The sequence below is a fragment of the Parasteatoda tepidariorum genome, chromosome 7, assembly GCF_982258835.1.
Source record: "Parasteatoda tepidariorum strain Cologne lab strain chromosome 7, Ptep-v5.0, whole genome shotgun sequence".
NCBI lineage: Eukaryota > Metazoa > Arthropoda > Arachnida > Araneae > Theridiidae > Parasteatoda > Parasteatoda tepidariorum.
In genome coordinates, this window is record NC_141761.1 from 77,137,639 (window position 1) to 77,153,103 (window position 15,465).

The 15,465-nt window shown below is 28.4% G+C and overlaps 1 protein-coding gene across 2 annotated transcripts in view; it reads left to right on the plus strand.

Annotated features, from left to right (window-relative positions):
• LOC107457579 (uncharacterized) overlaps positions 1-15,465 on the plus strand; it is a 316,616-nt gene that overhangs the window by 94,515 nt on the left and 206,636 nt on the right. The gene's annotated exons all lie outside the window — the stretch shown is intronic.

Below are 15,465 nucleotides of genomic sequence, written 5' to 3' on the forward strand. Positions count from 1 at the left end.
AAAATATTGGTCTTGTTGGGAAATACGATGGAAGAGTGGGTGTTTCTCGATTGTTTTTTTTTAATTATTTAGGATTTTTAATTAGACGAAGAGTTCTAAACTTATTAAACATGACTCAACGTTGTTCGTAATTGCTTCTGTGATGGTTAACTATTTTGGGAACAAAACTCACTGATTCATTTCATTCACTTTAATATAACATTGATTTCTTCAGTCACTCATTTATTCACTTACTCTTCTAATGCGTATAAACTAGGTATGTCAAACTTATTTCGTTACATAAACCAAATTATGAACAGTTGATCATACCACGGGTAAACTTTAAATGTATTAATAAGTAAATAATAGGTTGTAGTATTTATATTTGTATTTTTCCTTATACGTTATAATTTTAGCGCAACAAATATTTTTCTACCAGATTTAGCATTGACGGCGATATACCTAGTGAACTGTATTGAATGTCAATTTTTGTATTATGCAAACTGTATTCGATATGTAACACAATAGGACTTAAATTATCCACAGGAACTAAGTGAAATCCTACTGTGGATAATCGAAATATTCAGATTATAGAGGTATTGGGATATTTTGACTATTTTCATAAATTCTGAATAACGAAGTTCTTTAGCAATAGAGCTGTTAATATTTAAATTTGGTGTGTTTATTTTATTACGCTCTTTGTTTCCGAACAGGTACTAAAATTTATATTTTAAACTTTCCTTGCACTATTGCCAAAAATGGCAGTATTCCTTTATTTCTTTTTTAAACTGACTATGTTTACATCGTAAAATCGAATTCTTAATTGTTAGCTGAAGTAATTTATTTTTTAGTTGATTTAATTTAGATTCATTTTCCAGTTTTAAGGCTTAATCCCGATTCCATTTGTGCTACAATATTTTATCATTTTCGTAAAATAACATAACTCGGTTGACCAGTATTTTTTTCAGAATTTTTATGTTCAAATTAAACTAAACTACACTACAAACAATGAAAAAAGGAAACACTGGAAATTACTAACCAATAAGTAATAACGTACACACACACATATATACATTTCAAATAATATTCAATTCAAAAAATTGTGGTGTGTATTTCTAATTTTTTCATTTTTATAAAAATAGAACATGGAACATTTTAACTCTTGAATCAAAATAAATTGTGCAAATCAAGTAAAAAAGAATTGTCATATATATGAAAATGTTTTAGGTATTTTTTTGAAAATAACTTTTTTATGAAAAGCCTTAAATTTTCTTACTCGCTTTATTCAAACCCAAACAAATGATAAGCAGTTGTGATCAAACTATTCCTGAGGTTCTTTTTTTAAAAAAAAATTATTTCATTGTTGTCTGAAATTCTTTTATTCGTGCCTATTGATAGAACTATGCAATTATTCATTCGTTTGATTTTTTGAGGAGAGAATTCAAAGAGGTTTATAAATTTTTATAGACTTTTTCGCAGTGAGTTCTTCTTTGCTTTCAGTTTTGTTTGCCTTCATTCAAAATTAAAATTCCCTTTTATATCTTGTGGACATTTCAATCTCGAGAATTATTCATGAATACAGCTTGAAGAATTATTTGAAGAATTTTTTTTTTGTCCATGCGAGGTATTGATCTATTTTTAGTTTTTAAATATATTAAAATTGTAAATTCACTATAGAATTTTGTTAAAATGTAGAACATGGTTAAGTAAAGATTAATAAGATTAAGAATAAGGAATAAAGTAAAGATTAAGAACAGTCATATTAAGCTATGTCAAATAAAAGTATTAGCATAATACTATTTGTTTTATTGTTTTCACATTGAAATTTCTTAAAATATCATTTTTTGTGTAATTTATACATTTTTTTTTATTTATTAATATATTTCTAATGATTTGTGCCTGACGCAAAGCATTGTGAAGCATAATTAAATTGGTGATTTGAAAAATGTTCCTTAATAGCTCGTATTGAATATTTTTTTAATTACCCATTCAGCTATAGTATTCCTACTTTGAAAAAAAATAATATTCATCATCAATACATAGTGAATAATTTTAATAACCTACCGAGTTACAATATTCTAAATTTGAAAAATAATAATAAATGTACAAAAATAATATTAAAAAATAATATTCTTTAACCATACAAAGTGAATTATTTTTAATTCTATTTTCCTTTCATTCAACTAAAAATATTCGCGTTTTTGATATGGATACAATGCAATTCTTAAAATGGGTAATTGGTATAAAATTAATTGATAAGGTGCGAGGTGCAGTGTAGGTGCATTTGGTCCTTATGCTAATAAATTGATTGAGGGATTCAAAAAAGACTAATACACCTGAATAATAAATAGAGATCAATATCATTTTTCAATCATCCATCTAATTATGTAACTATTACCTTGAAAAAATAATGAAATGACGAATTCAATTTGAAGAATAACGCGACTTACTATATTTGAAAATTCAGAAGTTATTTGAAAACTCATTGTGTATAAAGTAACTTTTTAAAGTGAATCTAAAAAACTGTTTACGGCAATTTATTTGATCATCATTTAAATTGTGAGCTTTTTTTCCTTTGGTTTTTTTTCCGATTTGGTGCAGTTTAGTAGCTTTATTTTTTCGATTTGGTGCAGTTTAGTAGCTTTAGGTTCTTGTGTTGAGAAACTACGCATCCAATCCAACCCCGGTTCAATTTGCATTATATTCTAATAAAAAGCAAATAAGATCATTGGGAAATATTTATAAAAAATGACAAACAGATAAATTTAGGATGATTTATCATTTAAAAATATGACTTTTAAAAAAATCTAAACTTATAATATTAACAACCTAAGTAATTGTCTCTAAAAGAAATTATGTAAATGGGAGATATAAACTCTCTATTTCTGAAAAAACTGTTCATTAACAAGAGAAATTTGTTTCGCAAATTAATTTGAAAAATTTTTAAAATTATAAATTGCTTAAAAGCAGAGTTAGTACTTTTTAAAATCGTCATTAAGGTATGTTATTAAAATTGTTTCACACCGAAGAATACTTATGTTCTATGCTATAAAGTTCCGTAATTTTTTCCATGTTTTCTCTTCATTTTGAACTGACTTTATGCATTCTATTTACTTGCAGCTTATGCGTAGTAAATAAAACTTCTTTCTTATTTTTCTTCGTTTTTTTTCTTTTTGTCCTCCTTGTATTTATTTATTATGCTATATGTATATACACCGAAGAGCCATTACATTCTGACCACCCTCCATCTATAACAATTGGCTCACCCAGGTTTCTCGCCCAGGAACAATGTTTTCATGGGGCACATTAGGACACAGCATAATCCTCATAGAACAATCCCTGACGTCTGTAAGCTACTTGAACATAGTTGCAGACCAGGTTCACCCATTCATGGCAACAGTTTTTCCTGCGGGAGATGGTGTTTACCAACAGGATAATGCACCATGCTATAAGGGTCGAATCGTCGAGGAACATTTCAGTGACTTTCAAGTCATGTCTTGGCCCCCCCAAATTCACCTGACCTTAATCCAATAGAGCATTTGTAGTCCTACTTGGAAAACTAAATTCGTTCTGCCACGCTACCCCCTCGCAATGTGAGGGAATCGCAGGACCAGTTGGTGAGCGCTTGGTACGAGATGACTCAGACTACCTATCAGCACCTTGTGGAATTAATGCCACGGTGGGTGCTAGCAGTTTTGAGGGTTAAAGGTGGTCCTACATGTTATTAGCAGTGTGGTCATAATGCAATAGCTCTCCGGTGTATATATTGTTTAAAGCACACAAAAATATTAAATGTAGTTTGTTAGACATTTATTACAATTTTGACCAATATATTATCTAAAACTTTTACCTTAAAATTGAAAATTTTTTTATATAATGTTAAACATTATGCTGTTAAATCATAAACAAAACATAATAAAGAGTTAAAATGAACTGAATAATGCGATTATAAATTGACTATTAGACATTATTCTATACTTATTAAGTACTTATTTTCCAATGACAATGAATATATACAATAAATACTAAGCATTTGTTTACTTAACGTATTATTTAAGTTTTACAGCATAAAATGTTTTGTGTAAAATCCATAAACACTTAAAGAAAAAAAAAACTTTCTATTCGCTTTGACAGAATTCAACATCAGTAGCTTATTGGATTAAAATTTAAAACTTTATTCGTGAAAAGAAAACCTTTATGTCAGAAGTTTTCTTTTAATTTTTTTAAACCTTCTGTCTATAAAAAAGCGAAAAACTACGCTTCAACCTCAGCTGCGCAAGCTTTCCTAATCTAATATACCGAATGCAGTCGCCTAAAATTCTAGAAAAATGGTGGAAAGAAATATATTTTTAGAATTTCGAAAAGTAATTTCCACCTAGAAATCTCGGAACATAACTTTCCAAACTGGATTCTTTACGTTCTTTAAGAATCTCGAACCCAATTCATCCTTTACGTTTGCATATAAAATTTAATCAGTTTAGCATAAGGTTGGGTGGCTTATGAGCAAGATAAATACATTCGCAGGAAAACACATCTGCTTTATCACATTTAAGCTAAATGATACTTTGTTATGCTTTTATAAATACGTTGTGTTCTATTAACTAAAGTGTATATAAAGCATTAATTTTTTTACATTTCTTAAGCATGAGTTTTTTAAGCATAGATCCGTGCGCTCTAACAGCAAAATTAAACTGAAAGAAAAATATAATTGCGTTTGTCACTCGAAATCGGGACTTTCTTGTCTTTTTATTAAATATATATTCAAAATGTACTAACGTAAAATTACAACTTCGATCTTTTTTTGAAAAAAAGAACTTCGGAATAAGATTAGATTGCTAATGTTTGAAGGCATACGAAAGCCAAATTAATCTGGCAAAATTTTAAAAAAGTTGGAGAAAAAAACGTTCACTATTTTTGTGAGTACAATTTAAAATACATTATTATTATTTTTTTTCACTCTTAATATTTTTAACTGAATTTTTATTTTATTTTTTATATTACCCGCAAAGTTCTAATTCACCTTATTTGCTTATAGTCTATAGCAATATTTCTACTAATTGTGTTTTGATACAGTAGTAACACTTCATAAGATAATGCTACTCCCAGCGCCATCTCATAGAAGACTACAGAGTTTAAAGTTCAAATTTGAGTATAAGATTTCAAGGGAAGGGAGGGGAAGTCGGTAGGGCATATATCAATGCTGAAACTGATCTTTTTCGATGTACTTAATGCCATCGCTTTGAAATTTTTGGGGGATATTTGAGATTATATCAGTTGTATGCTGTGATGATGCTGTAGCTTTTACCAAGAATACTTTTTGAGTTATAAAAATTTTTTTATGAAGCAAAAAAAACCACTTTTTTTTTTAAAAAAAATTGGTTTTCAGTTCATGATTTTTTAAAAATTTTCTGCCAAAGATAGGCATTAAAAGTTATCACAGTTTAAACATGTTAATATTTTGTGGGAAAAAAAGCTGACGCTATATCCTGTTTCGATGCAGAGAAAAAATGCATCCAAAAAAGGTCACTTTTAACATTAATTGTATGCACTACCTATCCACTCAGCTTAATCTAAAATAAAGTTACTACCTTGTGATAACTTTCTAAGATTGTTTCTTCAAAGATCGTTCTCGGAGTGTAACATAACTAAATCAAACAAATCGTGTTTTTAGCGGGTTTTTTTTTAACTTTTAGGTACACAATCAGTTTATTTTTCCGAAATTTTTAATGCCCTAAAACTTGTAGTTTACTCTTCTTCCCAATCTCGTAAAGAGTTTAAAATCGGAACACTAACTTTGAAGTTATCCACCACGTGGCACTGTATGTGATCTAATTTAATACTGCAGTATTCGACTATAGTTTTTTTGAATCATGATTTTTAACCACCACATTTTTAGAGACCTCTTTTATAGCTATGTGGTCATTCGAAAGATAGGAGAGGGGATATTGATTTCTGTGAACCCCTTTTGGGCGTTTGTATATGTGTATATTAGAGTGGAATTTGAAATTTGAAGGAATAGAAACATGCAGGGGTTGTACAAAATTATGAGAACACTTTTATACTAACTCTATGTGATCAATCGTTCTTTTTGCAGCAAATGTTTTGGAAGACTAACATAACTATTGACACATCTTGAAAAATTGAAAAATCATGCTTAAAGCTTTTAGAAATGATATCATTTTTTTTCCCCATGTTAGATTTGGATGGACCAAACTGAGAAGATGGTTATAACTTTTTTCTATCTTTAATACCAGAAATTCTAAAATCATTCTATTAGTTTATTTTACGCTAAAAGTTATGAAATATAGCGAACATTTTTTTTCCATATCACAATAAAGGAAAATAAGTTTGTTATTGTCGTATGCCATTAAGGCAAAAGGGACGCGCTTCTTGTTTTCAGTGGCGCCATCTATGGTCAAGAATTTGATTTCTGTCACAAACATACGTCACAACTTGTTTATAAGGTGGACCCATTCATTCATCCACAGATCGTAATTTCGACCTAAACCACAGATCAATCAATTTCTAATTCAGTGCCCCAAGAGGCATGATTTGTTATGGGAACATGAAAGACTTTGGGACCCGACAGATTTAACGTGCACCAGTCACCATTTACGAGGAGACAAGGGACAGCGGAGATGAAACTAACGAGCTCTTAGACATGGACCAACCGCCCTACCAACCTGGCTTATAAATTCTTTAAATTATACTTTAGTTCATGTTTTGAGTAGGAAAATATTAAATTACGGAGCAATATTATTAATTTAAAGTATCTCGCTTTCTTCTAACTAAATTAGATTTCGAGATCACTCTCAGTTTTAACAGCAATTTTAATTTATCTTAAGCCGGTTTCATAAAACGAATCCACGTAACTTCATCAAATTACAGGAAATTCATTATACATAATAGTTCAACAAAACACTTGGGCGCTTGATGCATACTACAGTCACTTTCCGATAAGCTGTTTAACCCATAGATGGTTGATTCGCCTGCCGTGGCATTTTAATTATGAACACTCTCATTAAATGAGGATAGGCTTTGAATCTGGTGTAAAGGAAGTGGCGTCGTGTTATCTCATCACACCTCAGTACATAATCTGGAGAATTTAAATCTGATCTTGTATTATAGCTGATGACATCTTAAGAAGTTGTTGATAATCAATAAGGTAGATTTAGGCTAAACATTAAAGCTCATCTTAATCTTTATGTGATGCATGCTACGATAAAATGAGGATTAATTGTCGTATTCAATCATCCATATATATAAACAAATTTGTTGAACAAAATTATAATTGTTAAATGTAATCAAGTTTTATTATTCCCTTTTTTTCGAAATTTTGAAAAAAATGAATTTTTTTTTCTGTTGAATATTTTATATATTTTACATTTGATACTAATAATTTATTGCGTTTCTCAAACCCGCAGTTTAATACTTTTCAATCAAGAATTTATTAATTTTTTTTTCATGAAGAGTTGATTTGATTTTTTTATCAAGAGGTTGATTAGATTTTTTAATAAAGTGTTGATTAAAAAAGAAAAAGAAAATTAATCAACAGTTCTTTAGATTTTTCTAATAATGAGTCTTTTTTTTCTAATCAAAAGTTGATATTTTTTAGTTTTAATACACGAACACATTTAATAATTTAAAGGTTATCTTGTATTGTAGCTTATGGCATCTTAATAAATAGCTACCAATCAGTAAGACTAAACTAAACATAAGAAGCACCTTTTAGTCTTTATGTCATGTGTGTTAAAATAAAATATGGATTAATTGTGAACTTAATCATTTATATATTTAAATAAATTTACTGAACAAATTAAAAAAGAATTTAAAAACTCTTAAAAAAAATTCCTTAGAATTCAAAATTCTTCAGGGCATTTTTTAAGTGCATTCCAATAAAAATTTGATAGAATTTTCCTAATCAAGAGTTAATGAGATTTTTTTAGCGGAAATTGATTATTTTTTATTTAGTCAAGAGTTTATTAGAATTTTTAGTTACAAGACGACTATATATATATATATATATATATATATATATATATATATATATATATATATATATATATATATATATATATATATATATATATATATATATATATATATATATATATATATATATATATATATATATATATATATATATATATATATATATATATATATATATATATATATATATATATATATATTTTGGTTAACATTATGTTTAAAACTGACTATATTAAATAGAATTGTACAGCTTTTTTGACTTGATTACCATAAATGATTATGTGTTTTCAGGATAATTTTAAAAGGGACTAATCTGGTCGCCAAAGGCAGTAAGTATCCGTAAAATTACATATGAAATTTTCTAAGTAGAAAATTTCTCCTCTCGAGTTAATGGTTATTTGATACTATTCAAATGCTAAAATGTCTTTGTTCGAGAAAAAATTGTTTCAATTCTTTATGGTCTCTTAAAAATTTAGTATCCGTATTGATTTGACTAATTAAGTGACAATATAACTGAGTTCATTTTTAAAAACTCTTCATTTCTAAATTATTATTATGCAACGATATAATTAACTCCATACGAATATTCATTAATGATTATTTTATCAAAACCCCACTCTATTTTAAAATAATTTTATAGAACATGCTTTTTAAATTTCGAACCATATTGTAAAAAAAAATTAGTGTAAACGAGCTACTTAAACATTTCTTCTCTAAAGGAATCGATTACAACTTTGCATCTGATTTTTATCGCTAATTTTAAGTATATCATATTTCAAGTGATATAATTACTCGGCCTGCTAACCAATTACTGATGTAGCTATTGATTTCAGCGAGAAACAGTGAAGCCTAATCGTCTTTTTGATTGATGTCTGGAGTCAGCTGTTTTGACAAAGAGGATTTAATATCTAATTTCTCCCATCAACTAATAATTTCAGCTTGTGTTTGACCATCGCCCTAAACAGGTTTGGCGATGTTCGAACAGCGAGTTAAAACAAATCGTTTCAATCAGTGAAAGAATTGCTAAAATGAATTGGTTAGACATAATGTTTTGTTGTGCTTCAATATATGATTTCGCTCTTTTGCTTTTATTCTTATCTATTTTGACTGTGTCTAAAATATTGCTATTTAGTGGAATATTTATTGGTAGTTTAGTGAACATTGTAATAATATATCGCTCAGGTAAAAATGCTTCAAAATACAAAAATTGGTACTCATTTAAAAATACATTTGTATTGAATGTGATGTATTATTTTAACGTTAAAAGGATAAATCAACATATGTCTTTGTCATTACTGTGATTGGCTTAAAAAATTCATATCTAATTTAGCCTGCGTCAAAAACATCGCTCCTTATTTCCTTATTTTTAACATTTAATGGTAATTTATCGCTATTGAGCATTGAAATGATAAATCACTAAAAATGCTCCAAAAATACAAAGCTAAATACCTAGTTAGGAATAAATTTATATTGAATGTGTGTATTTTAACTAAGAATAAATAAAACGAAATCCTCCAAAGTCTTTGTAATTACTTAGCTTTTGGCTTACTAACTTACTAATTTAACTAATTTTGCCTGGGTCAGAAAAATAGCTCTTGATCTCTTTATTTTTAACATTTAATAGTAATTCATATTTATTAAACAATTGTAATTATAAAGTGCTAGTATAAAAGTCCTTGGTGACAGCTGTATATATATACACGCTGAAGAGCCAAAAAAAACTGGTACAGGCATGAGTATGCAAATAAAGGGGGTATGGAGCCAATCAAAGCACAGCACTGCAATCGGCAACGCGTATGTAAGACAACGAGTGTCTAGCACAGTTCTTAGATCGGTTACTGCTGCTACAATTCCAGGTTATATAGATTTAAGTGAGTTTGAACGTGGTGTTATAGTTGGCGCACGGGAGATGGGACATAGCATCTCCGAGATAGAAATGAAATTTGGAGTTTCACGTACGACCATTTCACGAGTATACCGTGAGTATCGGAAATCCACCAAAATCCCCAGACATGAACATTATTGAACATATTTGGGATGCCTTGCAACGTGATGTTCAGAAGATATCCCCACCCCCTCTTACTCCCACTGGTTAATGGACAGCCCTGCAGGATTCATAGTGTCAATTATCTCCAGCACTACTTCACACATAGATCGAATCCATGCCATGTCGTGTTGCGGCACTTCTACGTGCTCGCGGGGGCCCTACACGATATTAGGCAGGTATACCAGTTTTTTTTGGCTCTTCAGTGTATATATATAGATCATGAAAGAATAAGAGTGCTCCAAAAACTAATAAAGATTGGTACTTAATTTTTTCTCTTCATTTTTATTAATCGTGAGGTAATATTTTAATCTTAGATAACGAAATATAACCTAGATTCCTAGATATCAATGTTACTTGGTAATTAATTGTTCAACTCATAGTTCAGGAATTGAAAACAAATTAAGTCTTCTGTATATGTACATATTGCCTTAGGTCAAACGAGCTAACTTAAATTAAGGAGATATTTTATTAAAATTTTTAAAATGATAAATTTTAATGTTAGCAATAATCTTTAGACGTTGTTAAAAAATTAATAATACCTGAACTTCGTTAAACCGGCAAAAGTTAGTGCTCTATTATACGCATATTTAGCTAGTTAGGGTTAAATAATGCGTGAATAATGAATGATAGATAATAATAGATTTTAATGATAGAATTTGAAAAAAATTGATTGATTACTGAAAACTGCAAGAATCTTAGAAACATTGTCTATCCTTAAATTAAATTATGTAATAATAGTTTGTTTTTAGTTGCATTTAAAGTTAATTTTTATGGTACTAATTTAATGTTTTTATAAAAATCTATTGAATTTTCAAAAACCTCTTTGTTAATTAAATTATAAAATTTAAATACATAATTTAATTATAATTATAATTAACTCATATAATGAAAAAAGAATTATTAATATTTAGAGTATTCTTTAATATTTTTTTAATATAAAACTATTAAATCAATTTTTTTAACTTGTTTCTTTTCGAAAATTGAATTCTGTTTTTAAAGTATTTGTGAATTTAATTTTGAATTAAAAATGCCTTTTAGAATAATTAATTTTTAATAAATAAAAAGAGGAAGATTTTAAGGCTAAATATGCGTAATAATAAGTGAAAAAAAAGAAAATTTTCTTGTAATTGTTTATGAAAAAAAGCTCAGATTTCAAATTTAAAAGCGAAATTATTTTCTCTGTGTTTTAAAATACTTTATTAACAAATTTGTTGGATTCAGCGCCTTTTAAATATTTGAAACAAAATAAGGAAATTTTCTTCCCTTCTTACGAAATGCAATTATCTAGGGATTCAAAAAAAGTAAATCAAACTTTTTTTAAATCATTCTTTTAGACCGTGTACATTCGGTTGATTTAATGCGATGTGTTCGTAAATTAAAAAGTAGCAAATTTTGTTTATTTTTTTACCTTGTTCTTTAGTTTCGATGCACAAGAAAAAGAATTCTTCATTCTCGCTATGCAAAAAAAATTTAATCTTCTGTTGAATTTTTCGATCCCCCCACTCTTCTATTGAATGAATTACTTATACATCACACCTGATCCTATAAAGTGCCATTAAAGTTTGAAAAAAAAATAAATCAGTTGAGAATGTGTAAAAAAATTTATCTGAAAAAAACCCTATAATTCTTCAAGTTTTTGTAAAAGTACAATCGCTGAAAGTTAAAATAATCGGTTTTGAGTATTGTTAAATTATTCAATACTTTTCTTATACACTAAAAGAACGAAGAAAAATAAATGTAATGTGTGTGTTTAAAACAGTGTTTGAGAAAATAGAAAAACATAAGATAGTGATTCTTGAGCATGCATTAAAGTTTTATCGTTATGTTATTGTAAACATTTTACATTCTTGTATAAAAACTATATTCCTTTTTGAAAAAAAATATTAAGCTTTATTTACTAGAGTTATTTTATATTTATAAATTATCAAATTTATGTTGAAATAAGTTGTTTTAAAATTGTTTATCGTATTATATATCTGTATCATTTAAATTAAAGTAAATGTTAATTTATTGTATCAAATTGAATATTTGAAATTTGCTACTTTCTGTTAAACTTTATTAGTAAATTTGTTTGACTTGATTTTTCTATGAGTTTATTTAAAAAATGCATAAAAAAATTATTTTTTAGATAAAAAAACGTATATATCTCACACACAAATTTTTACTCCACTTTAGTTTGGCTTATTGCGAAATTTGAAATTCTTTTAAGGAAATTAAAATATGAATTAAAATCCTTGCTCCGAATTTTTTTATAGGTTTACTAGCTTTACTTCCTTTGTACATTCAATGTTTCAAAAGTCCAGATCTTATTAAACCTTGTTGCTAAGTCGAGTATTTAGCGTGTGCGTTGAGGCAAAAATATTATAATGATGTTTTTATTCTAAAATGTAAGTCAAACATTAAAACGCTATCAACTGTAGGGAAATTTGAAATGCCTTTTAAAATCTTACCGAGATGCACCTCAGAAAATCATTATGAAAGTGAAACATTCAGAAAATGAAATAAAAGTAAATAAATAAAGAAAAACTCCATTTTCAAGGGATCTTCAAAACTTATTAAAGTAGAAACTGCCGCAGCTCGATCAAAAGTACCATGAGTGAAACTTTCAGAAATGGAAAAGTTTCCCGGGACATCAAGGAAGGTTTATCTCTAAACTCTTTGCGCTCCAGGTAGAAGAGCTTAAAAAACTAATTAGAAAGACCGTTTTTAGTCTTGTATAATGCAACATTTGTTTTAAAATAAAAATATGGTGATACATAAGGTGATATTACAAGAAGTGTAAGGAATCTTATTTACTGGGAGGGACGTAGAAATATGGTTTATTTTTTATAACAGTTGCATAACTTTAATGTTCAGAAACTTGGTTTTTTTTCCAACATATTCGCCATATTAATATGTGTATACTTTATAGACACTATGAGAGCGCATTTATATGCCCTTGTCCCATCACCTTGTCCATATTCTAAGAGAATTGCTGAGAACTTTATCTTGATCACATTTCAAAAAACTGTTGGTTATTACTATATTGTTGTAATTTGTGTTTAGATTGCACCTTCTTGTTTAAAATTTTTTTTTATAATAATTGTACTTCCTAATCTTAAAATTAATAAAATATTTTAATATTAACACTCAAAATATTTTTGATTCAGCGTTTGCTAATCTTGGGGGAAAAAGCGCGAATTTTTCTCTGATATGAGAATAGCATCTGTTGGAAAGCAAGAATAAAAAAGAAATTGTACGGTGTTGTGATAAACAAAGCAAAAATAAGTTCATTTTGATTAAATTAGCTACCAGAAAAATATACAAATTAAATAGCTTATTCAAGAAATCTTTCAATATTTTGATACTTCCTCTCTGGCCTATAAGAAATCAAATTGCGAATTAGTATATGCGAATTTTCTAGTTATGGAGAACATGGCAGTTTTTGTAGGCGTATGACCTATCAACTCTTCAAAAGTTCAGTTGAAATATAGGCTATTTCATTTCGAAATTATTTCAAGAAATCTTTCTTTATATATACATTCCAAGTTAGGAAAAAGAATGGAAAACTTTCATAAAATTTTGAAATTTAGGGTAAAATACTCATTTGGAATCTAGTAGGCAACAGAAAATTAACACTTCCTAAGTAAACTCTTCCCACCTTTTCCCTATAATTTTAAGTTACTTTATAAATTTTAGTGCATATTTATTGATAAATAAGTAAATAAATGCTGGAAGACAACTTATGAGGATTTTATTAAGGAAAGAAAAATAGTTCCCATATCTTGAGGATATTCCCCGTCCCCCTGTAACCTTAAGTATTAAGTGCAATGTAAAAACATAATTTTACAGAGGTAGTTTTTAATTTTTAAACTGTTAAATAACTGAATTGATTATTTATAATTTAAAAAAAATCCCTACCTTTAAGGAAATGCCACACTTTTACTTGCATGAATTGGCATGAATGTAAATAAGCAGCGACAGAGGTTGGTGGTAAACGTGAAAAAGGATGGTATTGCTTGTCAGACCTACCAGGAATGAAAACATTGAACATTAGAATCGCTGGTGGTTTTATGTGCCCCTTGCACTTTTCCATTTTGAGCATCAATAAAGTAGTATCACCACCACTCAATTCATGAAGAAATAAGATAAAATCCTTTCAGTCATTTAGAATAGTAGAATTCTGCAGGATAGTACATTTCCCCTGGGGAATTCTAACTTTTTCATTATTAGAATACGAATAATCCTTACACAAATTGTCGTTGTTCTTAAGATTTATTTAAGGATATTTTGTGGTATGGTTGATTTAAGGTTTATTTGAAGTTAACATCAAAAACTTTCAAATATAAACCTACTAAGGTTCATAATGAAGGTGAATGCAGTTATTTTATTCATACCTGAGGTTGTTTTGAGATTGATGCAAAACTGCCTTGGAGCAACCAGCTTAGAGAGGTTGTAATTGAGGTGTACAGGTTATTTGCATATCATACTCATATGTATCATACTCAAATAATATGAAATTATTTTCATCCCTAGGATTTAGATAAATTATATCCCAATTAAAAATTACTTAAAAATTGAAAAAAAATATACTAAAAATATTATTTTGCAGATACCTAAAACTTGTGATGTCCTCTGTAAAGTCCTCTTCAAGGAGAATGAACAATGTCTTTTTCATTGCAAAAATATACACGAGTTACTTTCTATCAGTTAAAATCGAAATAATACATGCATTAAAATATAAGCTAGCATTAGAAGCAGTCTTTCAGGAAGTGGGAACTTTTCTTGTTTTTTATACTTAAACTTCATATCAGTACTTAAAAGTTTCAAAATGTTTCCATTATTTGTCACAGATTAATCGTCAAGAACACGGTTCCCAGTAGAACACTTAAGTCCAGCATCACTGGCTGTGGTCAGTAAGAGAGTCGGTGACCAATTTGATCAGCCAGCGTAGGAATTTAAGGTACGCGGTATCAGTCTTCCTTAAACTGTTCTACCGTAAAAAGCTAGACTTACCACGCAAGTCACGGACTATCAAAGCCGATGAGGCACCTTTTCTGCAGAAGATATAAATTGTGATGGCATGTCTTTGGATCATCTTCATGCATGTTTCCCAGGCCATCACCTATAACCCATTGTGCAGCTCTATTGCTACACAAATAAAGTACCTACCCAAGTACATACACTTATTTGTAGTCTTTGCATCCAATTTCAGTGTTTTATGATATTGTTGCGGTGTTTTGAATTTTCACTATTCTTTTTTTATTTTAAAGTGCCTTAACTAATTACAATTCAGAAATTTAAACTAATTGCTATATGATATTAATATTTATTCACAATTATTATATGTATATAGTAATACTACTACGTAATTATATTAATATTAACACTTTGTTTTTTCCAAAATTCACATTCTGTAATTAGCGTATCTAAGAAGTATGTGCGAACTTTCACCTTAGTGTGAAAGG